Raw genomic sequence first — 16,616 nt, forward strand, 5'->3', positions numbered from 1 at the left:
AGTAGTGTGTTAATTAGCTCTTCAGAGAACCCTCTCGAAGTCAGTATCTGCCTCTCAAGTTCCACGCCGTGAGGTGGAGGCCCTTCACTTGTGGATGGTAGAATGGACCTTGGGAGAGTAGATCTGGTGTCATTGGCAGAATCCATGGATCGCAAACTGACATCGCTCGAAGACAGGAGAACCAGGGCCTCTTCGGCCAAAATGGAGCTATCAGAATCACCCTCGATTTTTCTTCTCTTATTTTCTTGACCACCAATGGAATTAGCATCATTGGTGGGAAGGCGTAGGCTAGATCGTAATTTCAAGGATACTGGAGTGAGTCTACTATATCTGGACGATCTGCCAGACTCAGGGAAGCAAACATTGGTACCTGCCTGTTGCTCCTGGTTGCAAACAAGTCTATCTGCGGAAGACCCCATATGTCCACTATGTTTTTGAATATGCGAGGATTGAGGGTCCATTCTCCCTGGCGGAGCATGTGACGACTTAGGAAGTCGGCTCTTAAGTTTTCTATTCCTCTGATATGGACAGCCATGAGAGAAAGGAAATTGGGTTAGATCGAATATTTCTGCCGCTGAACACATCAGACTTCCCGATCGTGTTCCGCCTTGCCGATTTAAATATGCGACGACAGTTGTGTTGTCTGATTGGATCTTGACACGAGAACCACGAAGCTGGGGAAGAAAAAATTTCAAAGCATAATATACTGCATTTAGTTCTTTCCAGTTGGAAGACTGCTGAATCTCTAAAGCATTCCAGCGACCTTGGGCTATATTTTGGTCTAGATGGGCTCCCCACCCTTCTGGGCCTGCGTCAGTAGTGAGTAATTTAGAGGATCTAATTGTCCATGAGACTCCTCTGGACAAATGGTCTTTATTCAACCACCAAAGAAGTGATTGAAGCACGTCATCAGATAAGGTAATTTTTGAGTTTAGATGTTCCTGGCAATATGACTGGGCATGGAGTATCTGGTGTTGTAGAGCCCTAGTATGGTATTGGGCCCATTGAACCGCCGGAATGCAGGAGGAGAGTGAACCTAGGAGAGACATGGCCTCTCTAAGGGACATACGAGGACTAGATCTTGCTGCAATGATTTTTGAAATTATGATTGATTTTTTGGATTCTGGTAAGTGACATTTTTGACTTACAGAGTCCAAGAGAAGTCCTAGGAAGGACTGAAGAGTTTCTGGAAGCAGCCTTGATTTTTTGAAGTTTACAATCCAGCCTAGAGCCTGTAATGATGAAATGGTATTAGACAAACGTTCTTCACACTGAGATGCTGAATTACCAATTATTAGGAAATCGTCTAAATAGGGCACAATCAGCGTGTCCTGATGACGTAGATAGGCCATCACCTCTAGCATGACTTTCGTGAAAATTCGAGGAGCCATAGAAAGGCCGAATGGCATGGACGTAAACTGGAAGTGACGGACCCGGCCTTGCAGGTTTATCGCCACCCTGAGATATTGTTGGTGGTCTGCATGGATTGGAAGATGATAATATGCATCCTTTAGATCCAGCCCTGCCATAAAGCACCTAGGAAACAAAAGTTTTATGGTTGATCTTATTGACTCCATCTTAAAGGTATGCCCATGCAAAAAGGAATTTAATTTTCTTAGATTAATTATAGTACGAAAAGTACCATCTGGTTTCGGAACCAGAAATAAAGGGGAATAAAATCCCCTCCCTTTCTGACTGTATGGTACTTCAATGAGAACATTCTTAGCCAAAAGGCTCAGAATTTCTAACTGAAGCGCTTCTTGTTGTTCCGGCGCTCTTAATGATGTTACTACAAAGTTATCCTGTGGTAATTTACAGAAATCTAGTCTTAGTCCAGTTTTTATTAGACGGAGAATCCACTGATTTGATGTTATCTCTTCCCATTTATGATAAAAAAAACTTCAGTCTGCCACCAACTGGGATTTCATTACTGATAGTATCGCCCCCGCCTAGATGTTTCGGGATTACTATATACGGCACCTTTCGGCTTGGTGTCTTTTGATTCCCAGCGATCTTTTTGTGGCTCGTACGGCCTCCTCCTGTTAAGGTACCGTCACATTTAGCGACGCTCCAGCGATATAGACAACGATCCGACCTAAACTAGATCGCTGGAGCGTCGCTGTTAGGTCGGTGTAGAGATGTCAAACACAGCAACTCCAGAACGATGCAGGAGCGATCCAATGACGTACTTATCGTTCTCACTGGTTGTTCGCTCCGTGAAAAAACATTGCAGGCATCGTTGCTTTTGCTGTCAAACATGACGAATCACACCGACCTGACGACCAAATAAAGTTCTGGACTTTCAGCTACGACCAGCGATGTCACAGCAGGATCCTGATCGCTGCTGCGTGTCAAATACAACGAGATCGCTATCCAGGACGCTGCAACGTCACGGATCGTTGTCGTTCTTGTTGTAAAGTTGCTCAGTGTGAAGGTACCTTTAAATGGCCGTCTTCTAAACGCTCTCCTGTAAGAAGGAAGGAACTGTTTAGGGAAGCCTTTCCTTCTCTCTCCAGCTTTGTTAAGTAGGTCATCTAGGACCCTTCCGAACAAGAACTCACCCTGGCATGGGATTGAACATAGTCTAGTTTTTGACTGAGCATCTCCCTTCCATCCTTTGAGCCAAAGAGCACGCCGGGCTGCATTGACAGACCTGCTGACCTCGCTGCTAAACGGAGAGAGTCCGCTGAAGCGTCAGCTAAGAATGCCGTGGCACTTTTAATCAGTGGCAAAGCTTGGAGGATTTTATCTCTTGAGACCTTGCCTCTTACTTGTTGTTCCAGTTGGTCTACCCAGACTAATAGGGACCTGGCTGTGCACGTGCCTGATATGGCCGGTTTGAAAGCTCCTGTATTCGTCTCCCAGGATCTTTTCAGGAGAGCCTCTGTTTTGCGGTCTAAGGGATCTAGCAAGATTCCTGCATCTTCCACAGGAAGAGATGACTGTTTCGAGGTGGATGCCACAGCTGCATCCACTTTTGGGACTTTAGACCATACTGCTAAGTCCTCATCGCTAAAGGGGTAACGCCTCTTAGAAGAGGACGGGAGAAACCCCTTCCCCTGTTTGTCCCATTCTTTCTTTACCAGGTCCTTGATGGCAGAAACTACTGGAAACGCTCGTCTTTTTTTATGACCCAGACCTGCAAACATAATATCTTCAGCAGATTTGACTCCTTTAGTGTCTGGGCACCCCATAGTATTTCTGATGGATTTTATAAGGCTGTCCATGCTTTCAACGGAAAAAAATGCTCCACCTTCATCTTCAGAGGAACTATGAGATGATTCTGAGGTGTTGGATGAATGAATTAAGCCCTCTTCAGATTCTGAACTGGGGTCAGGAGACTGGCGTTTCTCATCATGCTTTTTTATGGACTCTGATCCCAGAGACTGTATTTCTTGCCGTATTATGGCTCTAATACTTGTGGCTGTAACAGCCGCCTCATCCTGTAAGGTTTGACTTATACAGGACTGACACAGCCTTTTAGGATATGTGTCTGGCAAGGGCTGCGTGCACAAAGCACACTCTTTATGTTTAGACTTATTGGTCTTCTTAGCCTAGGGGAGATCAGAGAAGGAAGGAATCAGCTTATAGGTAGAGGATTTTTTGTAACACTCACCCAGTGAAGCCTTCATTTCCATTATCATACCGGTCTTGGAGGAGGAGACGCTGTGCGGGGTCTGAGTACTGTATCCGTACTCCTTGATTTACTTCTGTGAGTGTCAGATCCCTCCATGGAACGACCACTCTTTTTCGCTGAAGATTTAGAACTTTTAGCGCTGCTTTTATCAGCGCTGTCCCGTTCCACTACTAGTGGAAGCTCACTCTCTGCCGGGAACGACATGTTGAGCACCAGCTCTGCGTCCCGGCCTCACATTTGAATCGCGCGGCTCCCAGCAGCGCGCCGCCCACCGCGAACCGGAAGTGCTCCAACCACTTCCGGTTCAATTGAAGCAGCGCAGACTTACTTGCGCGTCAGGGTCGGCGCCGCTCCTAGAACGTCCGGAACCGGCCCCCATGCACACGCTCCCTCCGAAGGCCGGACTTCCATGCCCGGAACCTGCCGGCCAGTACTCAGACGAGGGGGGAGGCTGCATGCAGTGGCTCCCCCGCCGCTGCTTCTGATGCCGCAGCCCCTGCTGTCACCGAGAGAACCACACAGGCGGGTGCATAGGCTCAGGTAGGAAAGGAAAGCGGAGGTGCTCCAACCACCTCCATCTGTAGGTATTCCAGGGATTTCCGATAGGAACAGGAAACCAACTGAGGAGGAGAGGGGGACCGCCCTTTTATCTCTGTAGGTTTCCTGTTCCTATGGGCGGGTCCCTCTCTCAAAGTGGGTGCTGTCGTGGCGAGGGGTAAAAAATACCGTAGGGGACACCTACAACAGCACCAAAACACATCAAAATTTCTATACAGGTTTACTGTGTCAATAGCCACATCGGGTGTTATATATATTTACAAATATATACATAGGGGGCGGGGTGACACGCTATGCGCTGATTTTTACCGGTACATCTACAGCTGCCTCTCATATAAAAACTCGGCCGTCCCTCACCCTGACACGCCCCCCGGAAGAAGGAGGAGGCGAAACGCACGTCGGGGTGAGGGGACACCACGAGCACCAGCACTTTCATCAGGTAATCAGCTTTTTACCACGTGTGGCTGGGGATAGATTATGCCATATCGTTTACCTCTAGATACCATGGTATGTCACATGGGAATAGTCCAATGGGTCTGGGGACTCTGTAGATGAGAGGAATTAACTTATGAGTCACTGTGCTCTGTAATAATAGCAATATGACTACTTAGTATCCCGGGACATTCACATGTTCTTCTTCCAATGTGGTGCACTTAATTCTGAGCACTATATGTCCTATTGGGGGCCTCTATGTGGGAGAAACAGGACAGAAACAGAGCAAAAATTAGGTCTCATCGCCACACGATTAAAAAAAAAACCAAAACATTTACCAGTGGCCAATCATTTCTGTGGTCCCGGACACAACATAACCAATATGAAATTTGTTCTATTAACCCCTTAACGACAGCTGATACACCTTTTAACGACGGTCATTAAGGGTACTTATTCCTCAGCGCCGCTTTTTAACGGCGCTAAGGAAAAAGAGAATAGTGAGAGGCGGCGATTTTTGAGGGTGTCCGCTGTATGTGACAACTGACACCCTGGAGGATCGGTTGATTAACTCCTTAAATACTGCTGCCTATTGCAACAGCAATATTTAAGTTGTTACAAGGCCTAGTAACCATCGGACCCCAGCAATGAGAATCGCGGGTCCCAAAGGTTACCATGGTACTCTGAGGTCATGTGATCCCAGGGTACGGTGGCCTGTGAGCTCTGGCTCTCACAGGCACAGTCAGTGAGATGCTGACAGTCTCATACACTGCTGTCCATGGGAACGGCTCTTCCTAGCTCTGCCGTGCACCCAAACAGGGGATATCCCCTACATATTGCGTATCAGCATACTCGAGAAATTGCACTATACATTTTAGGGTCCATTTTCTCCTGTTACCCTTGTGAAAATAAATTTGGAGCGAAAGTCAAATTTTTGTGAAAAAGTTAAATGTTCAGTTTTTCTTTCCACATTGCTTTAGATCCTGTGAAGCACCGGAAGGGTTAATAAACTACTTTGAGGACTTCGAGGGGTGCAGTTTTTAGAATGGTGTCATTTTGGGGTATTGTCTGTCCTATAAGTCCCCCAAAGTCCCTTCAGATGTGATTTGGTCCCTAAAAAACTGTTTTGTCAATTTTGTTGGAAAAATTAGAAATAGCTGATCAACTTTTAACCCTTGTAACTTCCTAATTAAAAAAAAAACATGTCTAAAACATGATGCAGATGTACAGAAGACACGTGGGAAATGTTACTAATTAACTATTTTGTGCAACATAACTTTCTGACTTAAGGGCATAAGAATTAAAAGTTTGAAAATTGCTAAATTTTCACCAGATTTCCAATATTTTCACAAATAAACATAAGTCACATTGAACAAATGTTAGAAGTATTATGAAGTACAATATGTCACGGAAAAAAAAAAATATCGGAATCACTAGGATCTGTTGAAGCGTTGCAGAGTTATTACCACATAGGCCGGCTTCACACTTGCGAGTTTTACGGACGTAAGAGCGCAGAAACTACGTCCGTAAAACTCGCAAAAAATACGGCACAATTATTCTCTATGCCTCTGCTCCTATCTGCCGTATTTTACTGATCAGTATTATACGGCTTTCTACGGCCGTAGAAAATCGCAGCATGCTGCGTTTGTCACCGTACTGCGCAAGAACTATGCCAATGAAAGTCTATGGAAGCGTGAAAAATACGGATTACACACGGACAAGCAGTGTGACTTGCGAGAAATACGCAGCGCTGTTAGAGAGAAAAGCCGGCAATTCAGTGCGGTGTACAGTAAAATCACACTGACAGCTTACAGTAGAATAGGTAGAATAAATGTGGACACATAGAATAGGTATATATATATATATATATATATATATATATATATATATATATATATATATATATATATATATATATGTCAGTGAGACACATATATGTATATATATTAATATTTATTCCAGCGCTATACAGCTTGAAAGCCGGTAATTCAATTACCGGCTTTTTCTTTCTCCTTCCTAAAACCCGACATGATTTGAGACATGGTTTACATACAGTAAACCATGTCTTCTCTCCATTTTTTTTGCAGATTCCACACTACTAATGTCAGTAGAGTGTATCTGCAAAATTTGGCCGTTCTAGCTATTAAAATAAAGGGTTAAATGGCGGAAAAAATTGGCGTGGGCTCCCGCGCAATTTTCTCCGCCAGAGTAGTAAAGCCAGTGACTGAGGGCAGATATTAATAGCCTGGAGAGGGTCCATGGTTATTGGCCCCCCCCCGGCTAAAAACATCTGCCCCCAGCCACCCCAGAAAAGGCACATCTGGAAGATGCGCCTATTCTGGCACTTGGCCACTCTCTTCCCATTCCCGTGTAGCGGTGGGATATGGGGTAATGAAGGGTTAATGCCACCTTGCTATTGTAAGGTGACATTAAGCCAGATTAATAATGGAGAGGCGTCAATTATGACACCTATCCATTATTAATCCAATTGTAGTAAAGGGTTAAATAAAACACAAACACATTATTTAAAATTATTTTAATGAAATAAAAACAATGGTTGTTGGAGTATTTTATTCTACGCCCAATCCAGTCACTGAAGACCCTCGTTCTGTGAAAGAAAAAACATAATAAACCAACAATATACTTACCCTCCGCAGATCTGTAACGTCCAACGATGTAAATCCTTCTGAAGGGGTTAAAACATTTTGCAGCAAGGAGTTCCGCTAATGCAGGCTGCTCCTCGCTGCAAAACCCCGGGGAATTAGGCTAAAAATAGATCAATGAGCTATATTTAGCTTCATTTGCGGTGAGGCGCCCTCTGCTGGATGTTCATAGATCGTGGGAACTTACCTAGAAAGCCTGGGAGCTTTCTAGGTAAGTTCCCACGATCTATGAACATCCAGCAGAGGGCGCCTCACCGCAAATGAAGCTAAATATAGCTCATTGATCTATTTTTAGCCTCATTCCCCGGGGTTTTGCAGCGAGGAGCAGCCTGCATTAGCGGAACTCCTTGCTGCAAAATGTTTTAACCCCTTCAGAAGGATTTACATCGTTGGACGTTACAGATCTGCGGAGGGTAAGTATATTGTTGGTTTATTATGCTTTTTCTTTCACAGAACGAGGGTCTTCAGTGACTGGATTGGGCGTAGAATAAAATACTCCAACAACCATTGTTTTTATTTCATTAAAATAATTTTAAATAATGTGTTTGTGTTTTATTTAACCCTTTACTACAATTGGATTAATAATGGATAGGTGTCATAATTGACGCCTCTCCATTATTAATCTGGCTTAATGTCACCTTACAATAGCAAGGTGGCATTAACCCTTCATTACCCCATATCCCACCGCTACACGGGAATGGGAAGAGAGTGGCCAAGTGCCAGAATAGGCGCATCTTCCAGATGTGCCTTTTCTGGGGTGGCTGGGGGCAGATGTTTTTAGCCGGGGGGGGGCCAATAACCATGGACCCTCTCCAGGCTATTAATATCTGCCCTCAGTCACTGGCTTTACTACTCTGGCGGAGAAAATTGCGCGGGAGCCCACGCCAATTTTTTCCGCCATTTAACCCTTTATTTTAATAGCTAGAACGGCCAAATTTTGCAGATACACTCTACTGACATTAGTAGTGTGGAATCTGCAAAAAAAATGGAGAGAAGACATGGTTTACTGTATGTAAACCATGTCTCAAATCATGTCGGGTTTTAGGAAGGAGAAAGAAAAAGCCGGTAATTGAATTACCGGCTTTCAAGCTGTATAGCGCTGGAATAAATATTAATATATATACATATATGTGTCTCACTGACATATATATATATATATATATATATATATATATATATATATATATAGACAGTATATATATATTTTTTTTTCTTTTTGGGACACATGGATCATTTCTATAGCGGTATGTTGGTTTTGCAAGCCTGCGAGAAAACCACGCAGTACGGATGCCATACGGATTACATACGGAGGATGCCATGCGCAAAAAACGCTGACACACCCTGCCTACGGAGGAGCTACGGACCACTATTTTCGGGACATTTCAGCGTATTACGGCCGTAATATACGGACCGTATTTTCATACGCTGAGTGTGAAGCCGGCCATAAGGTGATACTGGTCAGATTTAAAAAATTAGGCCTGGTCATTAATATCAAAATTGGCTCGGTCACTAAGGGGTTAAAAGGCAATTTTAAAATCACAAAAACATCACAGGGTTTGGGAATACAAATGTATTCAGTCTTTGATTCCCTCCACAAATCTATCAGGAGGATTTATGACTCACTACAGAATCTGAGGAATCTGCTCCAGAGACAGTGAGGGCACCAGGCCTCTGATCTAAAGGTACCTTCACACTGAGCGACTTTAGAACGATAACGATAGCGATCAGTGACGTTGCAGCGTCCTGGATAGCGATATCGTTGAGTTTGACAGGCAGCAGCGATCTGGATCCTGCTGTGACATCGTTGGTCGGAGCAGAAAGGCCAGAACTTTATTTCGTCGCTGGATCTCCCGCTGACATCGCTGAATCGGCGTCTGTGACGCCGATTCAGCGATGTCTTCACTTGTAACCAGGGTAAACATCGGGTTACAAAGCACAGGGCCGCGCTTAGTAACCCGATGTTTACCCTGGTTACCATTGTAAATGTAAAAAAAAAAAAAAAAAAACACTACATACTTAAATTCCGGTGTCTGTCGCGTCCCCCGGCGTCAGCTTCCCGCACTGTGTCAGCGCCGGCCGGCCGTAAAGCAAAGCACAGCGGTGACGTCACCGCTTTGCTTTACGGCCGGCGCTTACACAGTGCAGGGAAGGTGACGGCGAGGGACGCGACAGACACCGGAATGTAAGTATGTAGTGTTTGTTTTTTTACATTTACAATGGTAACCATGGTAAACATCGGGTTACTAAGCGCGGCCCTGCGCTTAGTAACCCGATGTTTACCCTGGTTACCAGGGGACTTCGGCATCGTTGGTCGCTGGAGAGCTGTATGTGTGACAGCTCTCCAGCGACCACACAGCGACGCTGCAGCGATCGGCATCGTTGTCGGTATCGCTGCAGCGTCGATTAATGTGACGGTACCTTTACTTGGATATTGGGACTATAAAACTTTTACACCACTAATCTAATCCAGTTAAGGATTCAGTCTCTGAGCTCAGTTTATTTATTTAGATGTTCATTTATTATACCATGCATCTTTTTTTTCTTGTTTGTTTGTGAATATATTTGTGTTTCTTAAGAAACTTAAGAAACCGATCTAATACGGTATTAAACAAAAAAGAAAAAAAAACAATTGTGATGTAATTTCTTGTCCATTGAAGAATAATGTTTACACAATGAGAGATAGATAGAAAGATAGATAAATACCAAGCCCGATGTTTAGTAATAAACATAATAAAATGGTACATAAAGTGTGAAATAAAGACACATACACACACAAAATCTGCGTTAGGCCGGGGTCACACTTGCGAGAAAGTCGCACGAATCTCACACCTCAGTACCCGGCACTCAGCCCAAAGCATTCAGTTGCATAGAAATACATACAGCCGCACACTCCGGTCCCAAGTGCCGGCGGCAGTGCCGGGCATTGAGGTGCGAGACTCGTGCAAGTTTCTCGCAAGTGTGACCCCGGCCTTAAACACAATATGTTTAATTTTAAAAAAATGAAAAAATAATGGTGTGGCCTCCCGCACAATTTTCTGCGCCAGAGAGGGAAAACCAGCGACTGGGGGCTGATGTTTATAGCCTAGGAAGGGGGTAATACCCATGGATCTTCCCAGGATATGAATATCAGCCCGCAGCTGAATATTTAGCCTTTACTGGCTTTTAAAATAGGAAGGGGCCATGGATATTGCCCCCCGGGCTACAAACACCAGCTCTCAGTCACCCCAGAAATGGAGCATCTCTAAGATCTGTCGATGTGACAGCTCTCCACGGGAGATCGTCGTGGGACACCCGTTATTAAATGGACTACATTGGAACAGGGAGTATACTGTTGGTTTATTTTTTTTATTTATTTATTTTTTTAGAGGTGATCAAGGGCGCCGGAGATTAGCTGTATAGTGAGTATGTACTGTACGTGTGTTTTTGTTTTTTTTTTTACACTTGAACACAGTAGCCGGATGATGGGACTATTACTGTCCCATCATCGGCTAGCTGTCACTGTAGCAGGCATAGATGGATGGGACTAGTAGTCCCATCAGATTATGCCTGCCTACACACACACAGATACACACAGACCCCAGCACACGCACACACACACACACAAATAGATACCCGCACTCAGACATACACAGCCCCGCAGACCCCCGCACACACACGCACATCTTCTCCGCACACACACACACAGACACGCACATCTTCTCCGCACAAACACACACAGACACGCACATCTTCTCCGCACACACAGTCTCTGCCCACACTCCACCCACACACTCTTCCTCCTCCCGATCTGCAGCGTTTCTCACATGCAACTCCGCAGCAAATCCGCAGATCTTTTTTACACCTGCGGTTTTGCTGAGGATTGGCCTGACACAATGGAAGTCAATGGGTGCAGAAATGCTACAGATCCGCAAAAAGAATTGACATGCTGCGGAAAATAAAACGCTGCAAATCCGCACGTATATTTCCACAGCATGTGCACAACAATTCTCAATATCCCATTGACTAACATTGGTGGCGCACTACACTGCGGATTTGATGGAATTCCGCACGTCCAAAAACGCTGTGGAAATGCATCAAAATCCACAACGTGTGAACATAGCCTAATGAGTTGGGATTTTTAATTCACCCATTCACTACTGTAAGGAACATCACATGCATCATTCAGCATAGGACTACTGTGCCCTCCATCCGACAAGTATCAACCATACCATTGCTAAAGGTATAGCTTACTGTGACCATGGCGGAGCAACACACCACCGAAGTACATAAGTGAGGACACTATATAACACACTTTGATTAATCGGCCCCTTCAAGTGCTTTCACACTGTGTTCAGGCACCCACTCAGTGTCCCCATTGGGGCTCACGTCCGAATCCTCCTGCAAAACGTGACTCGGGCATATGCGCCAACGGGGTCATAGACTACAATGGTGCCGATAGAGCGTACGTGTGCTCTGCCCTGCATCGTTTTCGAGTATATACGCGTCCTGGAGACAGACGCCCAGGCACAGTCTACTACATCTGAGTGTCCGCCTCCAGTAAGCAAAAATGATGCACATCAGAGTGCACGTTCTATCGGCACCATTATAGTCTAGGCCCCGCAGGCGGAAACTCTTAAATTGGGATTTGTGGGGTTTGGACGTAAGCCCCAATGAAGCCAGCGAACGCGTGCCTGAACACAAAGGAGCCTATTAGGCACACCTTCCCGTATCTCGCGGGGCTATCCCGATTTTGAGAGTCTGCCCCACGATCACGAGCGGGACCGTACTGGTCCCGCACTGCAGAGCCGCACACCACATATATAGCTGCCGCTGCTCTGTGCGCACAGGGCCTGTGATGAGGTCACAGGAGGGGAGGAGTCAGGAGTCACATGATCAGGGGCCTCCGTGTATTGCAGGACTCTGCCGTGCTGGTTTTCATGGTGCTGGATGAGGGTAAGCTAAGCGTATGTGTGTATTTAGAGTGTGGATGTAGCAGAGCCGTGTGTGTATGAGGTGTGCGGGGCAGTGTGTGCAAAGTGTATGGAGCGGAGCCGCATGTGTATGAGGTGTACGGAGCGGAGCCGTGTGTGTACGAGGTGTACGGAGTGCAGCCGCATGTGTAGGAGTAACTATGTGCGGTCATTATACAGTATGGAGCATCATGTGGGGCCATTATACAGTATGGAGCACTATGTGTGGCCATTATACAGTATGGAGCATCATGTGTGGCCATTATACAGTATGGAGTATCATGTGGGGCCATTATACAGTATGGAGTATCATGTGGGGCCATTATACAGTATGGAGCACTATGTGTGGCCATTATACAGTATGGAGCATCATGTGTGGCCATTATACAGTATGGAGTATCATGTGGGGCCATTATACAGTATGGAGTATCATGTGGGGCCATTATACAGTATGGAGCATCATGTGGGGCCATTATACAGTATGGAGCATCATGTGTGGCCATTATACAGTATTGAGCATCATGTGGGGCCATTATACAGTATGGAGCACTATGTGTGGCCATCATACAGTATGTAGTATCATGTGGGGCCATTATACAGTATGGAGCATCATGTGGGGCCATTATACAGTATGGAGCATCATGTGGGGCCATTATACAGTATGGAGCATCATGTGGGGCCATTATACAGTATGGCGCACTATGTGTGGCCATCATACAGTATGTAGTATCATGTGCGGCCATCATACAGTATGTAGTATCATGTGTGGCCATCATACAGTATGTAGTATCATGTGTGGCCATCATACAGTATGTAGTATCATGTGTGGCCATCATACAGTATGTAGTATCATGTTTGGCCATCATACAGTATGTAGTATCATGTTTGGCCATCATACAGTATGTAGTATCATGTGCGGCCATCATACAGTATGTAGTATCATGTGCGGCCATCATACAGTATGTAGTATCATGTGCGGCCATCATACAGTATGTAGTATCATGTGCGGCCATCATACAGTATGTAGTATCATGTGCGGCCATCATACAGTATGTAGTATCATGTGCGGCCATCATACAGTATGTAGTATCATGTGCGGCCATCATACAGTATGTAGTATCATGTGCGGCCATCATACAGTATGTAGTATCATGTGTGGCCATCATACAGTATGTAGTATCATGTGTGGCCATCATACAGTATGTAGTATCATGTGCGGCCATCATACAGTATGTAGTATCATGTGCGGCCATCATACAGTATGTAGTATCATGTGTGGCCATCATACAGTATGTAGTATCATGTGTGGCCATCATACAGTATGGAGCATCATGTGTGGCCATCATACAGTATGTAGTATCATGTGCGGCCATCATACAGTATGTAGTATCATGTGTGGCCATCATACAGTATGTAGTATCATGTGTGGCCATCATACAGTATGGAGCATCATGTGGGGCCATTATACAGTATGGAGCATCATGTGGGGCCATTATACAGTATGGAGCATCATGTGGGGCCATTATACAGTATGGAGCATCATGTGGGGCCATTATACAGTATGGAGCATCATGTGTGGCAATTATACAGTATGGAGCATCATGTGTGGCCATTATACCGTATAGAGTATCATGTGTGGCCATATTTTTTTGTTTAGAATTATTGTTTATGAAACAGTGTGGTCAGCAGTGCTAAATGGGTGTGGTTGGGACGTGGATATGAGTGTGACTAGTTGTGATCAGAGGTGTGGCCTAAGATTCACCGCGGCACACTATGCGCAAACTTTGTCCCTCTTTCCCTTCTTCAAAAGTTGGGAGGTATGCCTTAGGCTACGTACACACATTCATTTTATTAATCAGGAGTAAATGTGCAATTCTGCATCAGTTCCACATGTAAGATCCAGACTAATTTTCGGAATTTATGTATGCAAGGTTTGTTTTTTTACATGTGAACTAAAAAGCATAAAGCCATTTCAGATCAGCATTCCAACATGCAGATTTAGGGTCTGTGCACATGGTGAGTATTTGCAGCACATTTTTCTGCACCAAAAAAAGAGCATTAGTGGCAAAAAAGCTGAACAAAAGAAGTGTTTTGGGGTTTTTTTTTCCCCATTCACACAGCTACAAAAAATTCTGCAAAAACGCTGAAAGGATGAACACGCTGCATATCCAAAAAACACTGATGGTTAAAATCTGCAAGGAAAAAACAAGCAGCGTGTAAACCAGGGCTCAGAAATCTCATTTACTTTGCTGGTACAGCAAAGCACTGGGAGGTTTATCCATAAAGGCACAGAAAAAAAAATGTGGCAAAAATGCAACATGTGAATGAGCCTTTAAAATGAATAGATAAAATAGGAACCAAGAGCAAAACAAAAAATAAAAAAACAACAATTTTCTCACAAATTCTGTACCCAAAAGAAAAATCAAGACTCATCCACTGTACAGAACGCGCCCTCCATGGCGGTCTAGGATTTTCACGGACCCCTAGACTTGTCGGTAAATAACAGAAGTCACCGGGGGTTTTGCACACACGGTCTACATACAATAATCCAAGGACATGTGAACACCGCCATAGACCGTAATGTCCTATTCTTGAAAGCCACAAATAGACACAGACGTCTGAACGCGGCCTTTAGGCTATGTGCCCACGGAGGGAATGGGGTGCAGAATTTTCTGCACAAAATCCACATCTCCTGGCAGAATCCGCAGCTGTGGATTTGCTGCGGTTTTTATGCCGATTTGCCGCGGAATTGATGCGGATTTTGTGCTGATTTTCTGCTGTTTTTCCCACTGCGGATTGCTATAATGGAGCGGTGCAGAAACGCTGCAGATCCGCACAAAAGAAGTGACGTGCACTTCTTTTAAATCCGCAGCATTTCCGCACTGATTTTTCCGCACAGCTTTTTTTTTTTTTACCCATTGATTTACATTGTACTGTAAATCACAGTGCGGATCTGCAGCGTTCCTGCGTGGAAAAATCCACTGCGGATCCGCACTAAATCTGCATCGTGTGCACATAGCCTAAGGGTATGTGCACACGATGCGGATTTTGCTGCGGATCCGCAGCGGTTTCCCCTGCGCTTACAGTACAATGTAAACCAATGGGAAACGAAATCCGCAGTGCACATGCTGTGGAAAAAAAACGCGCGGATACGCAGCGTTTTATTTTCCACAGCATGTCAATTCTTTCTGCGGATTCTACTGCGGTTTTACACCTGCTCCAATAGAAAACCGCAGATGTAAAACCGCAGCGGAATCCGCAATAGAAACCGCGATAAATCCGCAGAAAAAAACCGCAGAGGAGCTTGCTACGTGTGCACATACTCTAAGGCTTCTTCCCGTCTTCACAGCTGGATATTGTTGGATGGTTCCCATGCAAGCACTTCTGCAATTTACAGCCAATTTTCAGATATTAACCCTTGTTTGTTTACAGCTCGTTGCCTTGGAGACCGACCACCGCTGCCGTTTTTCAGCTGGCCAGCTTTAGGCCAGTGCTTACACAAGCGCAACAGTGCGCTCGATCTGCTGTCTAGCAGAGGTGGTCGGTGTCCAAGGCAACGAGCTGTAAACAAAACTGTAGGGTCTCTCAAGAACGGCGGCTGAAAACATTAACGAGAGGTATGATGCAAAAGTAATAACACCGGCCTGGGATGTCACCTGCCCCATAACAGACATGGAAGAGATGTTACCACAGCTGGTCACCAGTCACAGGGAGAAACCATGGGCAAATCTGGGACTACCACTTTAATGGACTGTACCACTAATATTTAAGGGGCAGTGTACACTCTACATACAAGACCTTAATTTACTTGACAGGGGAGACAAAGAATCACATGACACAAGTAGCCGCCGCCACCACCCGGCCCTACCATCCTATTGAGCTGGTCTGCAACCTGAGCCTCTCCAGCTGTGAAGAAACTACAGTTCCCGGCATGCCTCACGACAGCAGGAGCGCTGTACGGCACAGAGCCGTTTATGCCGCAGCTGTCTGCTGTAGGACTGGAGGGAAAAACATCAGGGACTACTGTCCGCGGAAGAGTCAGCGACAGACACACTTTCCACGCTCCGGGATATATGAGCCCTGACCTCAGTACACAGCACACGCGTCCAGCTCCGTCAGCGGATCTTCAATCTTCCAGCGCTTTCCTCAGCCCCGCCTCCTTCTACATGGCGCTGAGCGGATCAAAACACCTCCACAATTTCCAAACGGTAATATTCAACCACGCATGCGCACACAAGGTTTGCTGTCACAAAAGGACGCGTGTATCCTCCTTTGACTACACCAAAAAAAACCTTTAACCACTTTTCTCTTTTTTTTTTATTTCCTCCCCTTCTTCCAAGGGTCATAATATTTTTATTTATAATAAAATGTGCTGAAAAA

The 16,616-nt window shown here is 45.2% G+C and overlaps 1 protein-coding gene across 2 annotated transcripts in view; it reads right to left on the reverse strand.

The window, feature by feature from the left end:
• SRBD1 (S1 RNA binding domain 1) overlaps positions 1-16,404 on the reverse strand; it is a 268,478-nt gene extending 252,074 nt beyond the window's left edge. Inside the window, exon 1 of one of the 2 annotated variants that reach the window (XM_069768624.1) lies at positions 16,322-16,404. The gene's annotated coding sequence lies outside the window, so the exon portion shown is untranslated. The remainder of the gene's footprint in view (positions 1-16,321) is intronic. The other variant, XM_069768625.1, reaches the window with a different exon arrangement.
• Positions 16,405-16,616: the final 212 nt, after the last annotated feature.

Source organism: Ranitomeya imitator, chromosome 5 (genome assembly GCF_032444005.1).
Source record: "Ranitomeya imitator isolate aRanImi1 chromosome 5, aRanImi1.pri, whole genome shotgun sequence".
NCBI lineage: Eukaryota > Metazoa > Chordata > Amphibia > Anura > Dendrobatidae > Ranitomeya > Ranitomeya imitator.